Consider the following 25,624-nt stretch of genomic DNA (forward strand, 5'->3'; position numbering starts at 1 on the left):
CGGGTGAGTTGATTTTCCCTTATCCAAATAATATATATATACACACACACATTGCCCCTGTTTTAAAAAAATTTAAATGGTAAAACAAACCCACACTATTTTGTCCACATCGACTCCTCTTGAGTTTGTGAATATATGTATAATCCTCTTGAGTATGTGAACATATGTATAATCCTCTTGAGTTTGTGAACATATGTATAATCTTACAAAACTAAGACAAAGGCCAGAAATCTTAAAAAGCAAAGGCCCGGAAAGAAAATTTCTAAGAAACCATTTAATTTTAAATCCATGGTAAAAGCCTGCCCAAACTAACCCAACACACCTACAACTTTTATAATGGAACAGCCCAAGCCCATAATCCATTTTGTAATTAGGTATATATCGTAAACCCAATCCCCCTTCTCTTTATAACTCACACACCCTAGCCTCGGCAGCAAGCACAGAAGCCGGCGACGAGTCAACGACACAATACGGACCGGAAATCACCGATCGGAGACGACAACACTCCTTCACCGCTGCAATTATTTGATTTCATACTGTATCTCTCTCTATCTCTCTCATACTGGAATGAATATACATCTATACGCACATACATATATGTATACACAGATTGTAGGTTTTCGTTTTTCATTGTTGTATTAGCGCTTTGGATTTGTTTGGAAACTGCCTAGCCCTTTTTCGTTTTTCATTGTTGTATTAGCGCTTTGGATAATTCAAAATCAGATAATTCTAATTTCTATTGGATCTAATGTTTAATTACTTACTGGAGTTAAGAATGATCCCAAATCTGAATCAGTTCTCCATAGTTTGATTTTGGTTCTGGCATGTATGATTCAATTATTCAGATTCTGTATCTGCATTTTTTTTTTACTTGTATATAACTAATCCACAAGACTCAGATCTATTTCTACTCTGATGTTCAACTGTGTTTTTTATTTCCTTAAATTTCCATTTGTTTAATTCCTGAAATATTAGTCAACTAGCTCCTGTGATACAGTGTAGTTTATGGTTTTCATCCTTGGCCTAACATGATAATCTATGGTTTGGTCTTTGTATGTCTGAGTGTTCTTTCCATAATATGGTGATTAGTAATGGGTTTTCATTATTAATTAAATATTTGTTGTTTATTGTCTTTGATAAAAAAAATTCTGCTTGGTGAGATAAAATTGGTTGTGTGTTTTTACTTGTGAGAAAATGGAATAAAAATTACATAAATAACACGGGCCTTGGGCACATGTATAAAACATTAGAATGAACTTCATTTCATGAGATGAAGACGAGCCAACATTCCATAGCTAGTTGCAAAATCTATGGTATGGTTTTTGTATGTCTGAGATAATATGGTGATTAGTAATGGGTTTTGATGATTAATTACATATTATTTGTTTTCCGTCTTTGAAAAAAATTCTGCTTGGTGAAAGAAAATTGGTTGTGTTTCTACTTGTGAGAAAATGGAATAAAATTTACATAAATAACACGGGCCTTGGGCACATGTATAAAACATTGTACTTCTAACTTGAGGAACTTCATTTCATGAGATTAAGATGAGTGAAACATTCTATAGCTAGTTAGAAAAACATATCAATGTTCTTAATTTTAATTTATATTGGCTTAGTAGATTTTTGTGAAGTGTATTATTATGGTCTATGCATTCATTTCATGGAAAAAGTTGTGCATCTGGGAAGTGTTTTTAAATCTTGAGTTTTTTCGAATAGTCAAAGAAATTAGGGGCCCATTATATGAATGGAAATCATGTTTGTTAAATTCCTAATCCGGATCGTAGGATCATAAAATCCCGATCAGGATCGTGGAATTTTATGATTCTACCATCCCAATTGCTAAATCAATTTGGATCACGGGAAGAATCATTGGAAGCAAGGTCGGAGTAGGATCAGAATTAGGATCATAGAATTGTTTCAGATCCTATTAACTTGTTTCGTTTTGTTCTTTTTCTGGATTTATACGGGCCCAACTCATTTTTGGAAAAGAAATTTAAGGCTTTTAAGTATTATGTCCTACAATTTAACCTAATTGAATTTAAGAATAACAGAAAACAGAGACCTATCTTAGAAGCTAGACACTATCCAGCTCTGAACTTCAAAAGTATGACACAATACTTCAAACAATTTCTCTATTTTGCTCTATTCTTCTTGATTTATTTTTTCTTTCTTTTCCAAAACAAAAAACAAAGAGAGCTCAATTTTCTCACCTATTATTTGCTCATTCTGAACAAAAAAGAGAGACTGTTTTTTCTCCTCTATTCTCTCAACGTTTTCTTCATTTTCTTAACCTAAAAATAGTCTGTCCAACAAAATTGCTAAAATAATTAGGAAACTAAATTGCTCTCTCTCTCTCTCTCTCTCTCTCTCTCTCTCTCTCTCTCTCTCTCTCTCTCGTGTGTTTTAAGGCTTTTGCTTAACTGCTTATGCGAATTCTGCTTGCATGTTATGTTCACATTCTTGCATAGAGGAAATCAAGAAATTATTTTCAAGTGTTTGTCATGTTTTCTCTCTTAGTCTTTTATTAATTGAATTTTGCTTGAATGTCGACGATGTTTTATTTAACCCTACTCTTTATTTATTTTGAAATTATCTTTATTTAGATGGCTGGTTTAAGTTATTTTTATAAAAGTGTTATAGAATCTTGCGATCCTCAATCCTACCCTACGATCTTGATCTTATGAACCCTCCATCGATCCTACGTAGAATCTTGATCCTGACAACCTTGATGACATGTTGTTTTAAATATTGCTGATAGTTTACCTCAATTGACCACATTATGAAGGTTGACAAGAATTGGTGGTTTCCCAGTGGGCCTTGTATCTTGACCTAAAATGACAATTAAGAAGATTCAAACCTATTGAAAATGATGACACATCTTAAAATTGTTTGTCCAATGTCTTTAATATGTTTGTGCAAATTACAGATTTCGTAGTTGGTTAAAATTTTCAAGGCTAGTGATTGTAATTTGACATGATTCAGTGGATTTAGTAAAAGCCGTTATGGTAGCACAGCTACTTCTTGTTACCAACCACTTAAATATAAACCTGGCAATTTTTTTTTTTTTTTTTTGGAATCATACTGTGTGTGTGTTAGTTCATCTATTGAATATTGTTTGTGGAAATACTAGGATGATGCTTCTAAACACCTCAAAAAATGGTTGTAGAATGCTCTTGGATATTTATCTCTCAGCTGATATTTTATTACTCCCACTATGATAAATTAGATGTCTCGAAGGTACGATAGTCGTACGACGATCTTCTCCCCTGAAGGTCGTCTATACCAGGTTGAGTATGCAATGGAGGCCATTGGAAATGCAGGGTCTGCAATTGGTATATTGTCCAAAGATGGGGTTGTCCTGGTAGGTGAAAAGAAAGTCACTTCCAAACTCCTTCAGACCTCAACCTCAACCGAGAAGATGTATAAAATTGATGACCATAGCTTGTGCTGTGGCTGGAATAATGTCTGATGCCAACATCCTTATCAACACAGCCAGGGTCCAAGCTCAGCGCTACACTTACGCTTAACAAGAACCAATGCCAGTTGAACAGCTTGTTCAGTCTTTATGTGATACTAAGCAAGGCTACACGCAGTTCCATTTGGTGTTTTGTTCTTGTTTGCAGGCTGGGACAAGAATCTTGGTTTCCAGCTCTACATGAGTGATCCCAGTGGCAATTACGGTGGTTGGAAGGCCGCAGCAATTGGAGGAAACAACCAGGCTGCACAATCAATGCTTAAGCAGGACTACAAGGATGATATCACAAGGGAAGACGCCGTGCAGCTTGTTCTGAAGGTGCTCAGTAAAGACGATGGACAGCACAAGTCTTACTTCGGATAAGCTTGAGCTGGCTGAGGTATTTCTCTCTTCTGGAAAAGTGTAGTACCAGGTGTGCTCGCCCGAGACCCTGAATAAACTGCTAGTGATGTTTGGAGTGACTCAACCTGCCACTGAGGATTCTTAAGTTGTGTTTTTTGTTTTTGGGATGTGTCTCTGGACTAATGTGCGTTTACTTTTCAATCTCTTAAGTTGTATGGTTTCTATGATTTCACAAAACCTATAATTGATTTTGCTCTGTGACTGATTACCTGCAAGAGACATGATTTATATTTAAATCAGGCATTGGTGTATAACTTAGCAGAATATCTCCATTAGAAAATGTTTTATTGGGGGCATTAGTCGTTTGTTGTCATGCTAAGGCTTGAGTGTTGTAAAGTACAAAGATACCGGTTCAATATAAGTTGGTCTATTTTTGGACAATGACACTTTCTTGTCAAAAATTGGATCCAAAGTTCCTTACAAATTATAGAAAGATGACACTGCCCTTTAATATTTTATTAATTTAAATTATAAAATATCAAAACTCTTAAATGACCCTCTTACCCTTATACACACATTACACTTATATATGTTTATAAATAAATGTCGGGTTTTACAATTCATTTAATCTTATTTTTGAACAATGACACCACCTCAAGTTTGGAACAATGACACCACCTCAAGTTTGGTAAAATTGACACCACCTCAAGTTTGGTAAAATTGACAAATTTATTACACTTTGTAACTCGATTTTCAATTTTTGTAATTCAAAGCAAATCATATACAACCCCTTGTTCCCAATTCAGATAACATGTGGTAAACCAGATGGGTTTAGTTGAAATAATTACTATTATTTTCGGAAAGAAGCAGACGCCACTTTTTCTTTTCTTTTTTTAAATTCGATTTTTATCCTCTTTTTTTTTTTTCTTAAATTTTGGACAGTTTCCTTGGTTCCTTCCTTTTGAGGATAGAGATTCCATATGGTGTTAGGATTCCTTTATTATAAATACAGGTAGAATTCACATCTTTTGAACTTTGCGTTCATGTTTACGGACGGTGAAGAAACTGAAGGTAACCATGTGGAGGACGGTGAAGAAGAAACTAAAGGTGCAGCCATGTCTATGAAAGCAAATTGAGGATGCCAAAGACGGCTTGGGCCAGATCCAACTCACATAACAAAGTATGGGCTAGATAATTGACAAGGGCCCAATCTTAACGTCCATAAAGCAGACCGGGTGTATTGGACTGATTAAAAAAGGCCTTCAAAGAGGATTCTGGCCAATAACCACTGAACCTTGAGGATAGGCCCAGCAGCGGAAGTTAGTTAAGAAGGCTCTGGAATAATGCAAATGGTCTATAAATAAAAAGGAGAAAGGAGGAATAGGGGGAGAAAATTTTTGAAGTGTAATAAAATTCTGTCAATTTAGAGAGAGAAAATTCATGCATCTTCAATGGCGCCGTCTGTGGAAACCGAAGAGGATTGATTGATAATTCACTTAGATTGATTTGATCTAGTGGTATAGTGCTTGAGGACGAAGCCTGATCGTTGAAGGCAGAATTAAGGTCGGTGAAATTGTGGCCGGAGAAATTGGCATTTGATCTACGCTGTTCTGCTTTGTGCTAGTTTTGGAGAGTTATGCGGTCAAGAGTCACTGAAATTGCCGAATTTGGCACGTTCGTTGCCGGAGCAATTCAGATCTGGTTAATCACGATCAGAATTTAGCTGCACTAGAACCCAGATCTAGAGTGTCAGCATTGGCAAAACTCAGATCTGACCAGAAATTTGCGGTTAATGACTTTGCTACGATCCGGAATGATGATCGGAGAAGAGAGTTCGAATCCAGTAGAGAATAACCAGCAGATGAAGCTTGATGAACTGATGAACATGATCGAGGCACTGAGAAAAGAAAATGCAGAGTTGGGAGCTGGAATGGAACGTCGAGAGGTTCCGGTTGCGACGCAACCGCATCCGGTAGGTGAAAGAGGCGTGCGACCTGATGACGCACATCAAGGTGAGCAAGAAGGAGATAACCACGTCAATCTCCACCGCGAGGAGGTTGGAATGGAGAATTTACCACCAAACGCTCGTTGAGCTGAGGATCAAGAAGGATCTGTACATCTCGATCCTCATCGTGAGCATATCAGGCGGGATGACAATACAGCTTTCAATCCGCATCAGGAAAGGCACAGTCGCGAACAGGATATAGAGTTTGATTGTCACAAGGTTAATTCACCATGGTTCACGGAGGAAAGGTCGATCGATCCACCTTATCGGCCTTCAATGGCCACATATGATTATAGGAGTTCAAAAAGAAGATCTACAGATCAAAGAGTTGTCACAAGGTCTGAAAGAGAGAATGAAGCCCTCCGTTCGGCAGCATAGACGGTTGATTCGCCGTTCACCGATGAGATCCTGAATGCTCCGAGCCCGAGGAAGTTTTCTATGCCTATTTTTATTCTGTTCGACGGAACGACCGATCCGATTGATCATGTCTATCACATTTAGTTGAAGATGGTACTAAACACAGAAAATGATCCTTTGATGTGCAACAAGCTTAGCTGGACCGGCGCTCAATTGGTTTAAGAACCTGCCGAGGGGCTCGGTAGACAGCTTCCGTAGCTTATGTGATCGATTCATAAGCTAATACTATAGGAATAAGCGCCAGGCAAAAGATATCTCTAGCTTGTTCACCATGAAACAACATGACGACGAGCGTCTCCAAGCTTTTCTTACCAGGTTTAACCTAACCAAGAGCATGGTGATAGAGTGTCATCCTTCCGCAGCAGTTCAGGCGTTCAAGTTAGCTATGACTCGAGGGACACAGTTCCATACCAGTCTGGTGGTAAACACGCCGAAGACAATGGACGAGCTGAATGAGAGGGCTGATGGTTTCGTACGCTTGGAAGAGGAAGAAGCAGCTAACGCTAGGAAGACATCCATTATCTCCACGGAAGAGAAGTCCAAAGTGAAAATACGGCAGAAGCAAGTTCCTACGCAACGTCAGACCTCTTGGAGGGCAGAGAAGAGGCCTAGGGAGGATAACCTGATTACTCCACTTAAAGTTATACTCGCAAGGCTATACCAAGAGAACAAAGATAAATTTCGCCCTCCCTTGCCAATTAGACAATCGCTTGAGCAGTGGGATCAATCCAAACATTGTGCTTTTCATAGTGATTTTGGTCATTAGACTAATGAATGCAGGAACTTAAGAAGACAAGTGGAGATGCTGATCGCTAGGGGAGAGTTTGCAGGGTATGTTCAAGGATCGGCGCAAGAGCAAAATCGTCCAGCTGAATAGGTCAAGAGAAACCAAAAACCGAACCACCATAACGCTCAGCCCGTACGGATTATCAATGCAATCCATGGCCGACCCGAGCAAACCATAGAATCTAAGGAATTGCTCGGAACATGCCTCCGCCAAGCGCAAATGAAGAGGTGAGTAGGCAGTGTCAACACCCTGCACCAACATAGTTCGGCCATGCAAATACGGTTCAATAGGACAGACTTGATGCGAGTTCAGATTCTGCATGAAGATCCCTTTGTTGTCAGTTTGATAGTGGCAGAATGCTTAGTACGCAGAGTGCTTGTCGATTTGGGTAGCAGTGCGAATATCATGCCTAGAGTCACTTTTGATCGGCTTGAAATTAAGCCAGAGGAGCTCAAGTCTTTGGAAATCCGTTGTTGGGGTTTGATGGCAAACGAGTCGAACTGATCGGCACAGCGGAATTGGTGGTCCGAGCAGCTGAGAGGGACTTGGTCGAAAGTTTTATGGTGGTGGAGATCTATTGTTATGACCCTGTGGGCGGGTGTGCCGTGGGCAGGTGCGAGAGACACTGACAGGCTACCACACTGGCGACTTAAGGGTGCACAAGTCCCACATTGCCTGGGTAGAGGAAAGGTGAAGTGCTTATATGTAAGTGTGTCATCTTCAATTGGAATGAGGCCTTTTGGGGTGAAGCCCAAGAGCAAAACCGTGCGGGCTCAGGCCCAAAACGGATAATATCATACTATGTGGTGGAGTGAGTCGTTACATCTATCCCTCTTACAATTTGTTGATGGGGAGAGGATGGATCCATAGGGTACAAGGAGTCCCCTCAACCCTACACCAAGTGATGAGGTGCCTAAGCCCAGGCAGGAGCAAGGTGATTGATATCCATGGGGATCAGGTTGTAGCAAAGGAATGCTATTCAGTGAGCCTGAAGGCCGCAGGCAAGGGCAAGGCTCCCATCCGATCTGTTGATACCCAATAGCAATTATAGGAACCTCCGCTTGGCATGAGCAGAGAGGAAGAGCCCACGATGCTGACCGAAGAGCCTCTGGATGAAGTTCAAATTGATCATTTGAGGCCAGACTGAAAACACAAAAGTTGGATCGTGACTTTCAGATGAGGAAAAACGCCAGTTAATTGATTTCCTTTCTCAAAATGCAGATATGTTCACTTGGAGCCATTCAGACATGCCAGGGATCGACCCTTCTGTCTCTTGTCACTCCCTTAATGTTGATCCGAACGTCAGGCCTATGAAGCAGAAGCAGAGGAGGTTCACCTCGGAACGCAACCAGATCGTTGCTGAGGAGGTAAACTGATTGTTGGAGGCTGAGTTCATTCGAGAAGTACAATACCCGAGTTGGTTGTCAAATGTGGTTGTAGTATAAAAGAAGAATGGAAAATGGAGAGTTTGTATTGACTTCACCAATCTAAATAAGGCCTGCCCGAAGGATAGCTTTCCACTTCCGAAGATTGATCAAATGGTGGACGCTACAACAGGATATGAGCGGTTAACTTTTCTTGATTCTTATTCACGTTATAATCAAATTCCTATGGATCTGGACAATGAAGAAAAGACTTCTTTTATCACCGAACGAGGGATCTATTGTTACAAGGTCATGCCGTTCGGATTGAAAAATGCTGGGGCTACGTACTAAAAGTTGGTTAGCAAAATTTTTAAGGAGCAAATGGGCAAAACAGTGGAGGCATACATCGATGATATGGTGATAAAGAGCAAGCAGAAGGGACATCATTTGAAGCATTTGCAAGAAGTGTTCAATGTATTGAGAAGGTATAGAATGAGGTTAAATCTGACAAAGTGCTCGTTCGGCGTAGGATCAAGGCAGTTCCTTAGCCACGTGGTCAACAACAGAGGGATTGAGATCAGCCCAACCCAAGCGGAAGCTCTGCTTAATAATACAGAACTGTGCACTATTAAGGAAGTTCAGGCTCTTACCGGATGCATAGCAGCATTAAGTCTGTTTATTTCCAAGTTATCTGATCGGTTTAAATCATTCTTTGATATAATCAGAGGTCACGGAAAGCAGTCCTGGGGGAATGAGCAGAGGCAGGCACTGACCAATCTAAAAGAATATATGCGGAACTCACCATTGTTGAATGCCCCAGAGCCAGGTGAAAAACTCTTCTTATACCTCGGAGTGTCTAGCGTTTCAACCAGCGGTGTTTTGATCCGGTGTGCTGAGGGTAAGCAGTTCCCAGTCTTTTATGTAAGTAAAACATTGGCCGAGCCAGAGCGAAGATATTCAAAGGCTGAACGAGTGATCTTGTCCTTGGTGAATGCAAAAAGGAAGCTCAGGCACTACTTTGAATCCCATCCAATAGTCGTTTTGACCACATTTCCCATAAGGGTGATCTTGCATAAGCCCGATCTGTTCGGACGAATAACGAAGTGGGCGATAGAGTTAAGCTCTTTTGATATCACGTATGAACCCCGAACGGCCATCAAAGGGTAAGCAGTGGCTGATTTCTTACTAGAGTGTGATATGGAAGAGCTGGAGGCATGCTTGGAAAAATCCTTATGGAAGCTCTTCGTTGATGGCTCCTCAAATCAAATGGGGGTAGGAATCGGGGTCAAACTGCAAACACCAAAGGGCACTGCGCTCAGCCAAGCAATTAAGCTTGAGTTTAGGGTAACCAACAATGAAGCAAAGTATGAAGCGCTATTGGCTGGTTTAAGGTTGGCCAAGGAACTAAAAGTCAAAAACTTAGTCGCTTTCAATGACTCGCAGCTGATCATTCGACAAGTGACTGGGGAGTATGGTACCAAAGATGAGACTATGGAAGCATACCGTTCAACAGTTATGCACGAGGCCAGCAATTTCGATCAGATCAAGTTCACTCAAGTGCCGCGGGAGCACAATGAAGATGCCGACTATTTGGCCTACAGTGCATCGAGCTCGGGTGAGACATTGGCAAGGGTGATTCCAGTTGGTGTGCTGCGCCAGCCATTTATATCGGAGGAGTCGTCAAATTCGGACCCATGGCAGGTAAACGTCATACCATATGAACCAAGCTGGATAGATCTAATTATGGCATATATCCAAGATGGTGTTTTGCCTGAACGAAAGGATGAAACAAGGAGGATCAGTGTAACGACCCAAATCCTCATGGATCCGGATCATTAAACGGGTCCTTACCTAACCCAAAATCATCCGAGGGTAAAACGGTCTTTTCACATTAAATTTAAATATCAAAGCCTGAAAATGGCAAAATGGTAATTTACCACAATTCAATAAATTGAGACTCAAGGGTACAACGGTCATTAACTTGTATCACATAGTAAATAAAATAAGGTTCGGGGCAATATAGTCCTTTCGGGGGTTAAAATATAATTATGGCATTTTATTGGGTCATAAAATAATTACGTGCAACTTCAAATGGATGCCAAAGTGTAATTTGAGAATTTAAAATAGTAAATACATACAAAAGACAGAATCGGTCGACGTATATACACTATACGTCGACTGGTTTGGGTTATGAACAATGGAAAAACCCACTGCCAAGATACCGGTCGACGTATAGGAAGCCATACGTCGACTGGTTTGGGACATGATACCGGTCGACGTATGGGATGCCATACGTCGACTGGTTTGGAACATGTATAAGATTACCATACTGTAAGATACCGGTCGACGTATGGCTGGTTTGGGTCATTCACGTTCAAAATGCTTACTGTCAGGATACTGGTCGACGTATAGGAAGCTACACGTCGACTGGTTTGGGTTATCCTCACCCACTGTCCAAATACTGTGCCACTACACTCACGTACATAAACTAAGATACATTTCAACATTTAATTGCAATAATAACCACCACGTTGATAACGTAATTTACAACACGTTATATAATATACGGGAATTAACATGATACGAATTTAATTACATTACCCAAATGGCCATATATATATGATAAATTCAAATATTTTACATATTTCAAAAATAATACATTTTGTGTCATGCACTTTACAAGAATAGTTTAAGTCCCATAAAATACATTCAAAAATGCTTTCACATTCCCTTAGCCCTATGGTGGATTATCATCCGCTAAATCCTTGCCGTGACCTGAAAAATATTAATTATGTGGGGTGAGCAAATTGCTCAGTAGGTGACACTTAAGACACGTCTCTTGTGTCCTCGTGAATCCAACTAAAGAATAGGACAATAGGGATAGGAATCATACATTGTCGGAATAACACAACGTAACAACTAGTCTTATTATAAACAATAGAATGCTATGGGATGCAATACATGCCGATGTCGCTCCCCATTTTCAAACCATCACTTCCAAACCGTTAATGTAACCCCCTTTGGTGACTCTGCAGCGCTGAGAGAAGGATTGGCTACTGTCCTTGATCTTTGGTGACTCTGCAGCGCCGAGAGAAGGATTGGCTACTGTCCCTGACCTTTGGTGACTCGGCAGCGTCATTATGGGGCCCAGATAGCTCAACCACGCTAGGGCAATCTCCCTAGTTCCCTCTAGGTTACATTAACCTACCGGCCCGTTGGTGACTCCGCAGCGACCGGGTTTTATCAAAACACTCTCATCAATACATTCTTTCCCAAAACTTCCCATTTTCATTTCAAAATCAATTCTTCCTATTTCATGCCCAATGTAAATGCATAGATGCATTTATGTCATGCTAATGTTCATCATCTCACAATTAGCTCAAATTTAATTAGCTAACACGATTCATAAGAACTTTTAAGGAAGCTACAACATGCTTTTACACAATAGAAACAACATAATGGAATTATAAATTCAACACTTAGGCATGTCCTTCATACATCATTTATAGTATATTAGCAACACAATGAACACATAACTCAACATATAGCATGCTTCTATATACAATCAAGTTAACACATATTCATTCAAATTCACATATTCTCAATTAAGTAATGTTAAACTAAAATCAAAGCAATTAAGCATGCTAAGGCACAATTCACTAAAGCGCAAGAACTTCGTGGATTAAGAGCCCCTACCTCAAATTGACACAAAACCCTTGAAATGGGTCAAGGAATTCGAAAATCAAGGAGGGCACCAAATCTGAAATTGCTCATATGAATGCGTAGAGCTCTTCGTGCTCTTTGTTTTGCCTCAAACGGCTCTCAATTTCCCTAAGTATTGAGTAAGTTATCTTGTTTCTAAGATTGGAAACCAAAATGAAAAAGAAAAACAAGGAGCAAGATGGAGAGAGAGATGCACGGGAAAGAGAGAAGTAAGAGACCAAAAATATGGTCTCTAACTCAAATTTGGGATGGTGGTAGGTCCCGCCACTATGTCTTTTCTTTTTCCTTTTTCTTTTTCTTTTTCTTTTTGCTTCAATTTTACACCACATACACATACGAGTGCACCACATGCAAAAAACTACTCAATCCACTTAATTTAAAATGTACACAATGCAAATGGACCTAACCACAATCCCGTAGACATAACGTGAAAAAACGAAAATGCCCTTGCGGCGACAAAATTCTGAAAAAATTAAAATGGTGAAAATCGGGAATGTCAAAATCTACCCTCCTTAAAGAGATTTCGTCCTCGAAATCTACCCTCCTTAACGAGAAGGGGGCACAACAGTCGCACACTCTCCAAGAACACATTACAAAACTCCGAGACTATAAATCCACTAACATTATTGCCTTTGACACCGGACGTCAACAGGCAATCACAATCTGTCGCTAGAAAACCCAATGATCACTACCCTATGAGGATACTCCTCACTCACAACGTTATACACAAAACCCGTTGAATTCTATACTCAACATAAAACCAACACTGGTCTTCTCTATACGACTATACAAGGCTTAAAAGGAAAATGGTTACAAGACCCCTGAACACGACATCATCCTATCTCCACCGCCCCTTTATAGAACAAACCAGACCCCAACGAGGATCAGACTTAACCTTAGATCAACGCATCTCCGTCAAACCAATACTTGTCATCCAGCATACAGCTATACAACAACATGATCCTATAACGAACACTAATTGCACCAACCGACGATCATCATACCGATCAACCTCAAGATAACTAAATGATGAATCTCCCAACAACCATACAATCGTGAGTCACCAAAATAATAAAATGTACTACCCTGCATTTTGAACATAAATCCTCAAAACAAGATTCTCAAAAATCAATGATCGTACCACTAACCTGCTATCAAACACGAAATACCATTTAACACCTTTCGTTACTCAAGATAAATCATGTAAGTCCATATTATTACCATACTCTCACTATCATTAACAAGTCAGAGCAATCATTGACCCTTGACCCGACATCGTGCCAAAGAGGGATTGATTCAGGAGAAATGGTTGGCCAGGCCATCCTCATCCGAAATTCGATCTCGACACAGACGTCGTTCTTGTCCTCAGGTCTAAACCTCAAACACAACCTTATACCGTCCGCAAAACAACTAGGAGATCTACTCTCCAATCAATCTATCACTCTACGTAACCCCGTCCGCCATACAATCACATAACAGTTCTAAAATCCCAATCGCACTTTAATTGCACAACCCTTAACAAGCCGGAAACAAAACGACACCAAACATCACAATCACCAACTAGTAGAAAAGATCCCAATCTCCTCGTAACATCCTTACCAGGTAAATGACTCCAAGTTACCATTCGTTTTGATTCGTACCTCTTCAAAACGTTCAATACGATCATCTTATATTTGAAACCTCAAAATCAAGGTCAATCACTCCTACAGTTCTTTAACGGAATCCCACAATCACGCTCTAGCTGCAAAGCATTCAAACAATACCAACATTTGTCCTCAAGACACTATTAGAATCAATCACTTTTAAAATCATCCAAATACATGATTCATATCACCTAATTATCCTCAAACTGCAATTCACGACACATTCCCTAGCCATCACCGCTAGCACTAATCATCAGAAACATAACCCTCATTCGGCAACTCGTGCCACACACCCCACCAATCAAAACCATTCCCAAAACAAATACCACTAAAAACCAAAGACTGTACATTCCTCCGTGGAAGTAAGTCGATCCCTGTTCAATCAAAACCTCAATCGATGAACTCTAATGGCGCAATACCTACTTACAATCTGCCCACCTACAGACGCGCAAAAAAAAATTCCTAGGCAAAGACAAGACTCACAATAAACAACGTCCTTAGACTGGAACAACAGAAAGGGTTACAAGCCTGGCTCTCAGAAGAGACTAACGACTCATGCCTGAGTGCACTTAGTGACTAGTCACACGTTATTCATCAATCGTCCAGCCATGGACACTCAATCTCACCTGAGACAAAAAGAACTTCGTACGCACAAGGAGAAGAACCAACTAGATACACATACGAGACTACGACCGTAACTCTGGCGACCTCGCCAAAAACGGACCGTCATACACAGTCAACATTAGAACCTTGCATAGCTACCCCGCAACACTTATGATAAGGATACCAATGCTCACGTCACAGAAACACAAGGAATAAGACTCGTCACATCAGTCACATCCACCCATAACTCGTCAAAGGAAAAAGTGCCTATCTGGCAACACCGTTCTCACCAGCTCAAGAGACTAAACTGCCCCCAATCACTTCAACTAACACACAACCCCATCGCCTATCTATCAACACACAACCCCATCTCACAATCCTTAATCCATCCTCGGATCATACCTGAAACCATCATGCTCATCCGCACTAAAGATCACACCACGACATCATAACACATCCCCTATCACCCATCCCGATAACCGTTCAAACCTATTACCCCATCAGACCATCAAGTCACTATTAAAAGATTTTTTCCCAAACATCCTTAAGATAATATCTTTATAAACAAGGGACAAGCATAACGCTCACTGCTCCCCCCTAACAACCACTATTTACCACTAGCGAATGACATCCACACGGCAATACCATGCCAACAAATCCACAAATAAAAATGAGCATAGAAATCCAAAATGCTTAACACCTAACTGTCTCCTTAAAACCATCAGTGATACCATCAATCACTAGCTTAACTGACAACTTAATCCACCCTTTCTAAGGTGATCTACGTACCTAAATGGGAAAACCTCATACTCCAGGTTCAACGTCATCACCTCATTTCCTTACTATTTCTTAGAACACTTGACCCCAACAAAGGTCAAAAGGTCCACTAATTAAACCTACATGACCAATATCGTCCTAATCATCCTTATCATCAGTCTATCTCTCCGAATCCTCAAACACCAAGCACTAATTCCTGACATGTCAGACACAATTAAAGTGCAATCAACTCACCGAGAGTCAATTACCGTTACAAGAAAAAGAATTATACGTGGCACACAACAGAAATAATCCCAAAAAGGAAAACAAACACCACGCCAAACGGTCAACCTCACAAACGACACTCTAAGACAACTACAAAATAATAGTCGTTCATTGGTATCTAACTAGACACTCGGGTCATACCTACAACTGACCTTTCTGGCTAAACAACAGGGTACACAACTCCTATATCCCTAACACTATCATTTCCCAATCAATCAGTAAGGCTACCATCCAACACAATGGAATGTTCACATTGATTTCATCTGAGTTATGTGTCCGTAGCTCGCTCAGTATGGTAGCCTTTTGGTGCCACCTACACACGCTCACGCACACCCGCCCACAGGGCAACAAAACAAAACAAAGAAATCAAATAGAACAGGCCACCAAGCCCAAAAGGTCACTCCTCATCCTGGCTCAACACAATCTGTGACCAACACTTTATGGTCACCAAACAACATCACACCGAACTTTTATCTTCCTCACTGGAAATCAAAATAAAAAGTGCAACCTGCTTATCTTATCACCAACTCAAGGTCAACCACAATTCATACTCTCAAAATAACAACCTAAGAGACAAACTCTTAACCCAAAAAAAAAAACCAATTACCAGCCCTGTACAACCCGTACAACACTAAAACCACACAAGTCATACACTACATGCTACCTCACATCCTTTGACATCCAATCAACTTTGCGTAACGTGAAAAGATCCCACAATTCACACACCATACCCTACGAAAACCCATCATCCCAATAGCCCACTTACTACACCGAGGATACTCAACACAAACTCTCACCCTTGCAAGAAAACGAGAACTTCTGTCTCGGAAAACACCTAAGATCGAACTCTTCTACCGTTACTAGTCCCTAAGGAAAAAACTCCTAATGGAACAACGTGTTCAAATCTAACCTGGACTTAAAAGGTCGCACCATTCGCATCACCCTTGCTCACAATGTTGACACTTTCCCTAGTCACAGGTGATAACTTACAGAACTGATACAACATAGAGGCACGCAAGCCAAACGATTACATGCTGAAAACATAACACCTATTTCATCGATTAGTACTACACACATATAACGTATAAGTATGTGATCACATAAGCAAATTAACACATAGGCAATTAAGCAGGTAAGCAAGTAAACAATTTAGCATGCTCCTTCAAATATCAAAACACGTAACAATTAATCTTATACGCAATGCAAACAACTTCCCACACAATCTTACATAGGCCTCTACTCGTCGTCCTAAGGTTTCGAACCATTGCTCTGATACCATTCTGTAACGACCCAAGGGCAAAATGTTAATTTACCACAATTCAATAAATTAAGACTCAAGGATACAACGGTCATTAACTTGTATCACATAGTAAATAAAATAAGGTTTGGGGCAATATAGTCCTTTCGGGGGTTAAAATATAATTATGGCATTTTATTGGGTCATAAAATAATTACGTACAACTTCAAATGGATGCCAAAGTGTAATTTGAGAATTTAAAATAGTAATTATATACAAAAGACCGAACCGGTCGACGTATATACACTATACGTCGACTGGTTTGGGCTATGAACAATGGGAAAACCCACTGCTAAGATACCGGTCGACGTATGGGAAACCATACGTCGACTGGTTTAAGACATGATACCGGTCGACGTATGGGATGCGTTGACTGGTTTGAAACGTGTACAAGATTACCACATTGTAAGATACCGGTCGCCGTATGGGGAGCCATACGTCGACTGGTTTGGGTCATTTACATTCAAAATGCTTACTGTCAGGAAGCTATACGTCGACTGGTTTGGGTTATCCTTACTCACTGTCCAAACACTGTGCCACTACACTCACGTACATAAACTAAGATACAATTCAACATTTAATTGCAATAATAACCACCACGTTGATAACGTAATTTACAACACGTTATATGATATACGGGAATTAATATGATACGAATTTAATTACATTACCCAAATGGCCATATACATGATAAATTCAAATGTTTTACATATTTCAAAAATAATACATTTTGTGTCATGCACTTTACAAGAATAGTTTAAGTCCCACAAAATACATTAAAAAATGCTTTCATATTCCCTTTGCCCTGTGGTGGATTATCATCCACCAAATCCTTGCCGTGACCTGAAAAATATTAATTATGTAGAGTGAACAAATTGCTTAGTAGGTGACACTTAAGACACGTCTCTTGTGTCCCCGTGAATCCAACTAAAGAATAGGACAATAGGGATGGGGATCATACATAGTCGGAATAACACAACGTAACAACAAATCTCATTATAAACAATAAAATGATATGGGATGCAATGCATGCCGATGTCGCTCCCTATTTTCAAACCATCACTTCCAAACCGTTAATATAACCCCCTTTAGTGACTCCGCAGCACCGAAAGAAGGATTGGCTACTATCCCTGACCTTTGGTGACTCCGCAACGTCATTATGGGGCCCAGATAGCTCAACCACGCTAGGGCAATCTCCCTAGTTCCCTCTAGGTTACATTAACCTACCGGCCCGTTGGGGACTCTGTAGCGACCGGGTTTTATCAAAACACTTTCATCAATACATTCTTTCTCAAAACTTCCCATTTTCATTTCAAAATCAATTCTTCCCATTTCATGCCCAATGTAAATGCATAGATGCATTTATGTCATGCCAATGTTCATCATCTCACAATTAGCTCAAATTTAATTAGCTAACACGATTTATAAGAACTTTTAAGGAAGCTACAACATGCTTTTACATAATAGAAACAGCATAATGGAATTATAAATTCAACACTTAGGCATGTCCTTCATACATTATTTATAGTATATTAGCAACATAATGAACACATAACTCAACATATAGCATGCTTCTATATACAATCAAGTTAACACATATTCATTCAAAATCACATATTCTCAATTATGTAATGTTAAACTAAAATCAAAGTAATTAAGCATGCTAAGGCACAATTCAAGTAGATTAATTCACTAAAGCGTAAGAACTTCGTGGATTAAGAGCCCCTACCTCAAATTGACATAAAACCCTTGAAATGGGTCAAGGAATTCGAAAATCAAGAAGGGCACCAAATCTGAAATTGCTTATATGAATGCGTAGAGCTCTTCGTGCTCTTTGTTTTGCCTCAAACGGCTCTCAATTTCCCCAAGTATTGAGTGAGTTATCTTGTTTCTAAGATTGGAAACCAAAATGAAAAAGAAAAACAAGGAGCAAGATGGAAAGAGAGACGCACGGGAAAGAGAGAAGTAAGAGACCAAAAATATGGTCTCTAACTCAAATTTGGGATGGTGGTGGGTCCCGCCACTATTTCTTTTCTTTTTCCTTTTTCTTTTTGCTTCAATTTTACACCACATATACACACGAGTGCACCACATGCAAAAAACTAATCAATCCACATAATTAAAAATGTAGACAATGAAAATGGACCTAACCACAATCCCGTACATATAACATGAAAAAACGAAAATGCCCTTGCGGCGACAAAATTCCGGAAAAATTAAAATGGCGAAAATCGGAAACGTCACAATCAATCGAATGCTGCGAAGTATGCCATGGTACACGACCAGTTGTACAGGAGGTCTTATTTAGGACCTTGTCTAAAGTGTGTAACCCCTACAGAAGCTCAGCAAATACTGTAGACCATTCATGAAGGTGTATGTGACAATCATTCTGGAGGGAGATCCCTAGCACACAAAGCAATGACACAAGGGTACTTCTGGCCGAACATGTCACGGGACGCGGAGGAATTTTCGAGAAGATGCGATAAGTGCCAACAATACGGACCCCTGATCCACCAACCACCAGAAGACTTGCATGTAATGGCTAAACCATGGCCTTTCGCGCAATGGGGGATGGATGTGGTTGGCCCGTTACCTACCGCCAGGTCACAAAATAAGTACGTTCTGCTCGCAACAGATTACTTCACCAAATAGGTAGAGGCAGAACCGTACCCTAGTGTCACTCAGACTCATGTGAGATGTTTCATTTGGAGTAATATCATTTGTTGGTTTGGTGTACCGAGGTCAATCGTCATGGACAATAGGATTAACCTCGATAGTAAGAAGGTGAGAGAGTTATTAGAAGAATATGGAATCAATCAGAAGTTAGCAGTGGTCAGCCATCCAGAGGCGAATGGTCAGGCTGATATCACAAATAGAACGATCTTCGCTTGCATAAAGAAGAAGCTTGAAGATGAGAAAGGGAAGTGGTTGGATGAACTCCCGAATGTTCTGGGCATACAGAACGACAACAAGGTGACCGACCGGGGAGAGCCGTTCGCTATGGCGTATGATACCGAGGCAGTAATACCGGTGGAGCATCAAGTTCCCACTATTCGAAGCCTAGCATGGAATCAGGAGCAGAATGATCATATGTTGAGGTTTAACCTCAATTTGCTTGAAGAAAAGAGGAATGCTGCGGCAGTAAGGCTTGCGTCATATTAACAAACACTTATGAATAGCCATAACAGGAAAGTGAGGCATAGCGATTTTGTACTCGGTGATTTAGTTCTAAAAAGAAAAGTTGGAATTATCAAGAAAATGATGTCACATTGGGAAGGACCGTAATTGCGGAAGTTATGGGAAAGGGGGCATATGTGTTGGAAACTATGGCTGGAAGGTTGGTAAATAAGCCTTGGAATGCCACATCTTTGAAAAGGTATTATCAATAAAAATAAATTTTTGTTTGAAACAATATTTACTTTAGAGTGTATAATTGCAAATTGACAAAACCTCAGAAAATTGGTAGAAGCATTGCCTTCTTGAACGCCAAACACTTGCCAAAAAGCAAAAAGCCAAGTGGTAAGTGGCGTTCAAGCCGAGCACCAGGCACTTATGCAAGAAAAGTGGCAGCTGACATTACGAGCCGAACGTCAAACACTTGCTAAAAAGCAAAAAAACCAAGTGGCAAGTGGCGTTCAAACCGAGCGCCAGGCACTTATACAAGGAAAGTGGTAGCTGGTATAACGAGCCAAACGCCAAACACTTGCCAAAAAGCAAAAAGCCAAGTGGCAAGTGGCGTTTAAGCCGAGCGCCAGACACTTATGCAAGGAAAGTGGTAGCTGGCATTACGAGCTGAACACCAAACACTTGCCAAAAAGCAAAAAGCCAAGTGGCAAGTGGCGTTCAAGTCGAGCGCCAGGCACTTATAAAAGGAAAGTGGCAGCTGGCATTACGAGCCGAACGCCAAACACTTGCCAAAAAGCAAAAAGCCAAGTGGCAAGTGGCGTTCAAGCCGAGCGCCAAGCACTTATGCAAGGAAAGTGGCAGCTGGCATTACGAGCTAAACGCCAAACACTTGCCAAAAAGCAAAAGCCAAGTGGCAAGTGGCGTTCAAGCTGAGCGCCAAGCACTTATGAAAGGAAAGTGGCAGTTGACATTACGAGCTGAACGCCAAACACTTGCCAAAAAGTAAAAAGCCAAGTGGCAAGTGGCGTTCAAGCTGAGCGCCAGGCACTTATGCAAGGAAAGTGGCAGCTGGCATTACGAGCCGAACGCCAAACACTTGCCAAAAAGCAAAAAGCCAAGTGGCAAGTGGCGTTCAAGCCGAGCGCCAGGCATTTATGCAAGGAAAGTGGCAGCTGGCATTACGAGCTGAACGCCAAACACTTACCAAAAAGTAAAAAGCCAAGTGGCGTTTAAGCCGAGCGCCAGGCACTTATGAAAGGAAAGTGGCAGCTGGCATTACGAGCCGAACGCCAAACACTTGCCAAAAAGCAAAAAGCCAAGTGGCAAGTGGCATTCAAGCTGAGCATCAGGCACTTATACAAGGAAAGTGGCAGCTGGCATTATGAGCCAAACACTAAACATTTTCCAAAAAGTAAAAAGTCAAGTGGCAAGTGGCATTCAAGCAGAGCGCCAGGCACTTATGCAAGGAAAGTGGCAGCTGGCATTACGAGCCGAGCGCCAAACACTTGCCAAAAAACAAAAAGCCAAGTGGCAAGCGGCGTTCAAGCCCAGCGCTAGGCACTTATGCAAGGAAAGTGGCAGCTGGCACTATGAGCTGAACGCCAAACACTTGCCAATTAGTAATAGACAAAGGATGCAAAATAAAGTGGCAATTCATTCATACAAATAATTATTGACTAATGATGCAAAGTTTGAAATCATGAGTAATAGAAATAATCATTTTCATTTATTTAAGGAGCTGTGAGAGTTACAGAAAAGATGATATAAAGAAAATACAAGTGCAATCAAGCTGTGCTCATCTCCTCATTGACTCGCTCAGCCTCATCAACCCGCTCAGCTTCAGCAATCCCCTCGGGGTTGCTGGCGTTCCTTTCCCCATCAGTGGCTGCAGCATCAATGTGAAGGGGGGAATCCAATTGGATCACTGTTTCATTCTGCTGGATTCCACCCTCGGCAGTGGTTACAGATGGAACCACGATAGACAAAGGATTCTGCAAGGTTCCATCCTCGGCAGCGGTTACAGATGGAACCATAACAGACAGAGGAAGAGTGTTCAAATGTGGAGAATGAGTGGCAGGAATGACCCCAGAAGATGCAATCTCCTGGCATTCATCAAAGATATGTTCGGCAGGAGAAGAGTTTAGGTCAGTATAGTTTCCTGGTGGATCGATGTTGAGTTCATTGTTAATGTCATCCGGAATGGAACTGGTCTGACCCTCAGCAGGAAGACGGTCATTATAACCCTATCTGAACCCTTCAGCGTACCTCAGGGCACCGATTCTGGAGAAGCGACCATGCAGAGCTGCCACCCCACTGTTAACCTTGCCAATAACGCCAAGTAAGGTATTGCGCTCATCTAGAGCCCTCTTCTCAAAGGCTATGCGCTCCGTTTGTTCGTTATGAAGCAAGCGCTGAAGATCGTCCCTTTCAGTCTTGAGCGACTCACGTTCGGTCTGCCAGATATTCTTCTCAAGCTGAAGGACGTTCTTCTCATCCTGAAGGGAGTCTGCTTCCTTCTTCAGACTATCCCTCTCATTTTCAACCTTGTTTAATTGCACCATGAGTTCAGCATTTTTGGTGCTAATGATCTGGTTCTCCTTGTGACTTACCTCAACGTCTTTGGCAAACTTTCGTGCCTTAACGTTGTCAGCCTTAATATGTTTTTGCATGGCCATCATGCCAAATAGAGTCTGCAAAATAATACATGAATACTAATTAAGCCGAACGTATGTTCAGAGAAATTGTAAAATGAAGATACTTCTGAGGTAACTAAGACCTGGGTAGGAAATTACCTCCATAGCAGCCAAAGAAAAATGGTTGAACACTTCTTTTTGGGAAAGAGCTTTGGCAACCTCAACATTTTTGGGGGACCACATGTTTTTGTAGTAAGCCATGACGGTTAGGCCATCTTTGAACATGGTGTCGCTCGGTTTAACAACCGATCCATCCATTCGAACGAATCAAGGAGTCCATGGAGCCTCACCAGAGGCAGAAGCAGTGGCCGTGCCAGATCTAGAAAGAGCGACTGGTCTGATCTGGGGGGAATGGGCACGTTCAGCCCTGAAGTTCGAACCCTCCTCGTCAGGGGATGGTCATCAGGATTGCCCTTACTGTTAGGTTGGGGTCTTTTCCCTCGGTCTTTGTCTTAAGCTGGTGCAACGGGGGCAGAGGGGCCCTGAGTCCGAGGAACGATGCTCGGATTGATAGAAGGAACATTGATGATTGGGTTAGTATTCATTGCATTTAGAGTTGTGCTGGAGGTAGTAGCAGAGGACGATGCTGAGGCTGGAGAGGAAGAAGCTGCAGGAGTCGTCACAGCCCTGGGAGGAGCCTTCTTCCTACTGAAGGAAGGGATCTGGAGTTAACTCATTGTGGAACCGAGGACTGAAATGTCACTAAGGTTTTCAGAAGTGAGAAGCTCCGAACAAGAGGGGACGTTGTTCAGCACGTGTTCCTTCAGATATGTGATCCTATCCCTGCAAATGCTGTAACTAAGTTCATTATCCAAAGTGATACCTAGAGAATTGCAAAGAAAAGAACAAAAATGGGGAATGCAAATTTCACAAGGGCAGTTAGCCTTATGAGTCTTGAACTTCTTATAAGAAGAGACTGAACATTTGCTAAAGAAGTTCGGGATAAGATAGTCATTGGCTGCTGGAGTAAACCAAGCTCCCCGAACCCCAACAATGCCTCTTTTTCACCCTTTTTCAGATTTAAGATTGTCCGTACAGATGGATATCTTCTCAAACGGATAGAAATGGTAATAAGCCTCGTCCAACCTGATCTTGCTAACTTTGTAACAAAGGAGAAGATCAATTAAATCAAGATCCAAACCTCTGTCACGATTCAGAAGCAACATAACGGATAGATACCTAAAAAAGTTGGGGTTAACTTGAAGAGGAGAAATCTTCAACCTATTGAATACATAACAAAAGAAAGGATGCAGAAGGAATCTAATAATGTTTAAATGATGGAGGCAAAATAAGGTTTCAGCGGGAAGAAGGCCTTCACCAGTTCTGATATTTATATTTGCAGGGCATTCCCTAACATGAATATTGCTGGGAAGGTGGAGTTTCATGCGAAGAACATCTAGATCGATGGGCATAGTGAAAGAGATTTTGAGCCTTGGCAAAGAATGCAGAGATTTTAGGAGGAGAGGGGCAACAAGACTAACCTCAGAGAATATTGCAAGGAAACTGAGGATGAAGAATCTTTCACAAGATTCGCCGGAGAAGATGAGATCTGACGGGGAAAGATGCAGTTCGCCTTGGGAAAGTGGATTGAATTGATTAGCAGCAAGATGTGAGAGATGCGACAAGAAAAGCTTTGGTCGTGAAAGAAGGGTATTTAAAGAGAAAGCGGTCTCATTTGTCGAGACGTCAGGAAGCTGAAGGGATTCGAATTTCAAAAAGGACATTAATTCCAAGGCCGACTTCTCGGTGCCCCACGCAATCGTCTTGAGCTGTCAAATCATCATAAACCATCAGGTCATCATTGAGTCTTAAAAAAATCACACCCTAATTAATGAGGGAGTGATTATGAGGGCAATTGAGGATGCCAAAGACGGCTTGGGCCAGATCTAACTCACATAACAAAGTATGGGCCTGATAATTGACAAGGGCCCAATCTTGACGTCCACAAAGTAGACTGGGTGTATTGGACTGATTCAAAAAGGCCTTCAAAGAGGATTCAGGCCCATACCACTGAACCTTGAGGATAGGCCCAGAAGCGGAAGTTAGTTAAAAAGGCTCTGGAATAATGCAAATGGTCTATAAATAGAAAGGAGGAATAGGTGGAGAAAATTTTTGAAGTGTAATGAAATTCTGTCAATTTAGAGAGAGAAAATTCATGCATCTTCACAAATAAACGTTTACCTACTGTGAATAAAGAAGAAGTTGAAAGTGCAGCCATGTGGACGAGACAAACAAAAGAAAGTGCAAAGTAGTAGTCATATCTAAGAAAGTGCAAAGTAGTAGTCATGTCTTACCTTCCAGACCATGTCAAGTCTCTATTACGATTTAAGTGCGTATCAAAGGCATGTCGCTCTTTGATCTCTGAACCCCAGGCCGGCCCTGGCCCAAGGCGACCAAGGTGGTAGCCTTGGGCCTCAGATTTTAGAAGGCCTCAAATTGAGGCCCATAGGGGATGGAAAAAATAAAAAAATAAATATAAGTTAGGCAAGTTTCAGATGACACAATCTGCTTCGACACTCTGCAGGGCGCAGCCTCCGCTATCGCCTAAGGTATGTTCATCCTCTCTCTCTTTTCTCTCTCCTTTTGCATGAATCGATCTTTTATATATGTTTCTTTCTTTCGTTTATCTCATCATTTGATTTTTGGTTCGTTTGATTTGGGCCTTTACCTTTGTTCAGTGAAAAGTAGTTTCCAAACTAGGGATTTGTGTGTGTGTGTCACTGTGTGTGATTGCTATCAAAAGCTGAATGAATATATTATGGTTTTCTTAGTATTTTAATAAACGTGTGCCTTTCTATATGTGTCTTTCATGGTGATCGAGTCCATAATCTATGGCAGGTACTTTTTTTTTTCCTTTTCCCTAAGTCTACTCCAATCTCACAACAGCAGCAACCATACCCCTTTTCCTCATAATTTTTTGCATTTTCTCATTCAATCCCGCGAAAATTAAGGATCCCTTCTAGTGGGTTGAGGTAATAATTAACTTTTTCGATCTTTAAATTATGCTCATACTTAAAAGTGCCAAATTAAGGGTTTTTTACTTTTATATAAAGCTACATACCACCATTATTGATGTTATTTGAAGTTGGCTCAGCTAGAATTTCGGTTA

General features: G+C 41.0%; 1 pseudogene; it reads left to right on the plus strand.

Annotated features, from left to right (window-relative positions):
- The first annotated feature begins 385 nt into the window (after positions 1-385).
- On the plus strand, positions 386-4,189 carry LOC132275196 (proteasome subunit alpha type-4-like; annotated as a pseudogene).
- Positions 4,190-25,624: the final 21,435 nt, after the last annotated feature.

Source organism: Cornus florida, unplaced genomic scaffold, assembly GCF_030987335.1.
Source record: "Cornus florida cultivar Cherokee Brave unplaced genomic scaffold, ASM3098733v1 CherokeeBrave_3.0.0_Hap2_Chr09, whole genome shotgun sequence".
Classification (NCBI taxonomy): domain Eukaryota; kingdom Viridiplantae; phylum Streptophyta; class Magnoliopsida; order Cornales; family Cornaceae; genus Cornus; species Cornus florida.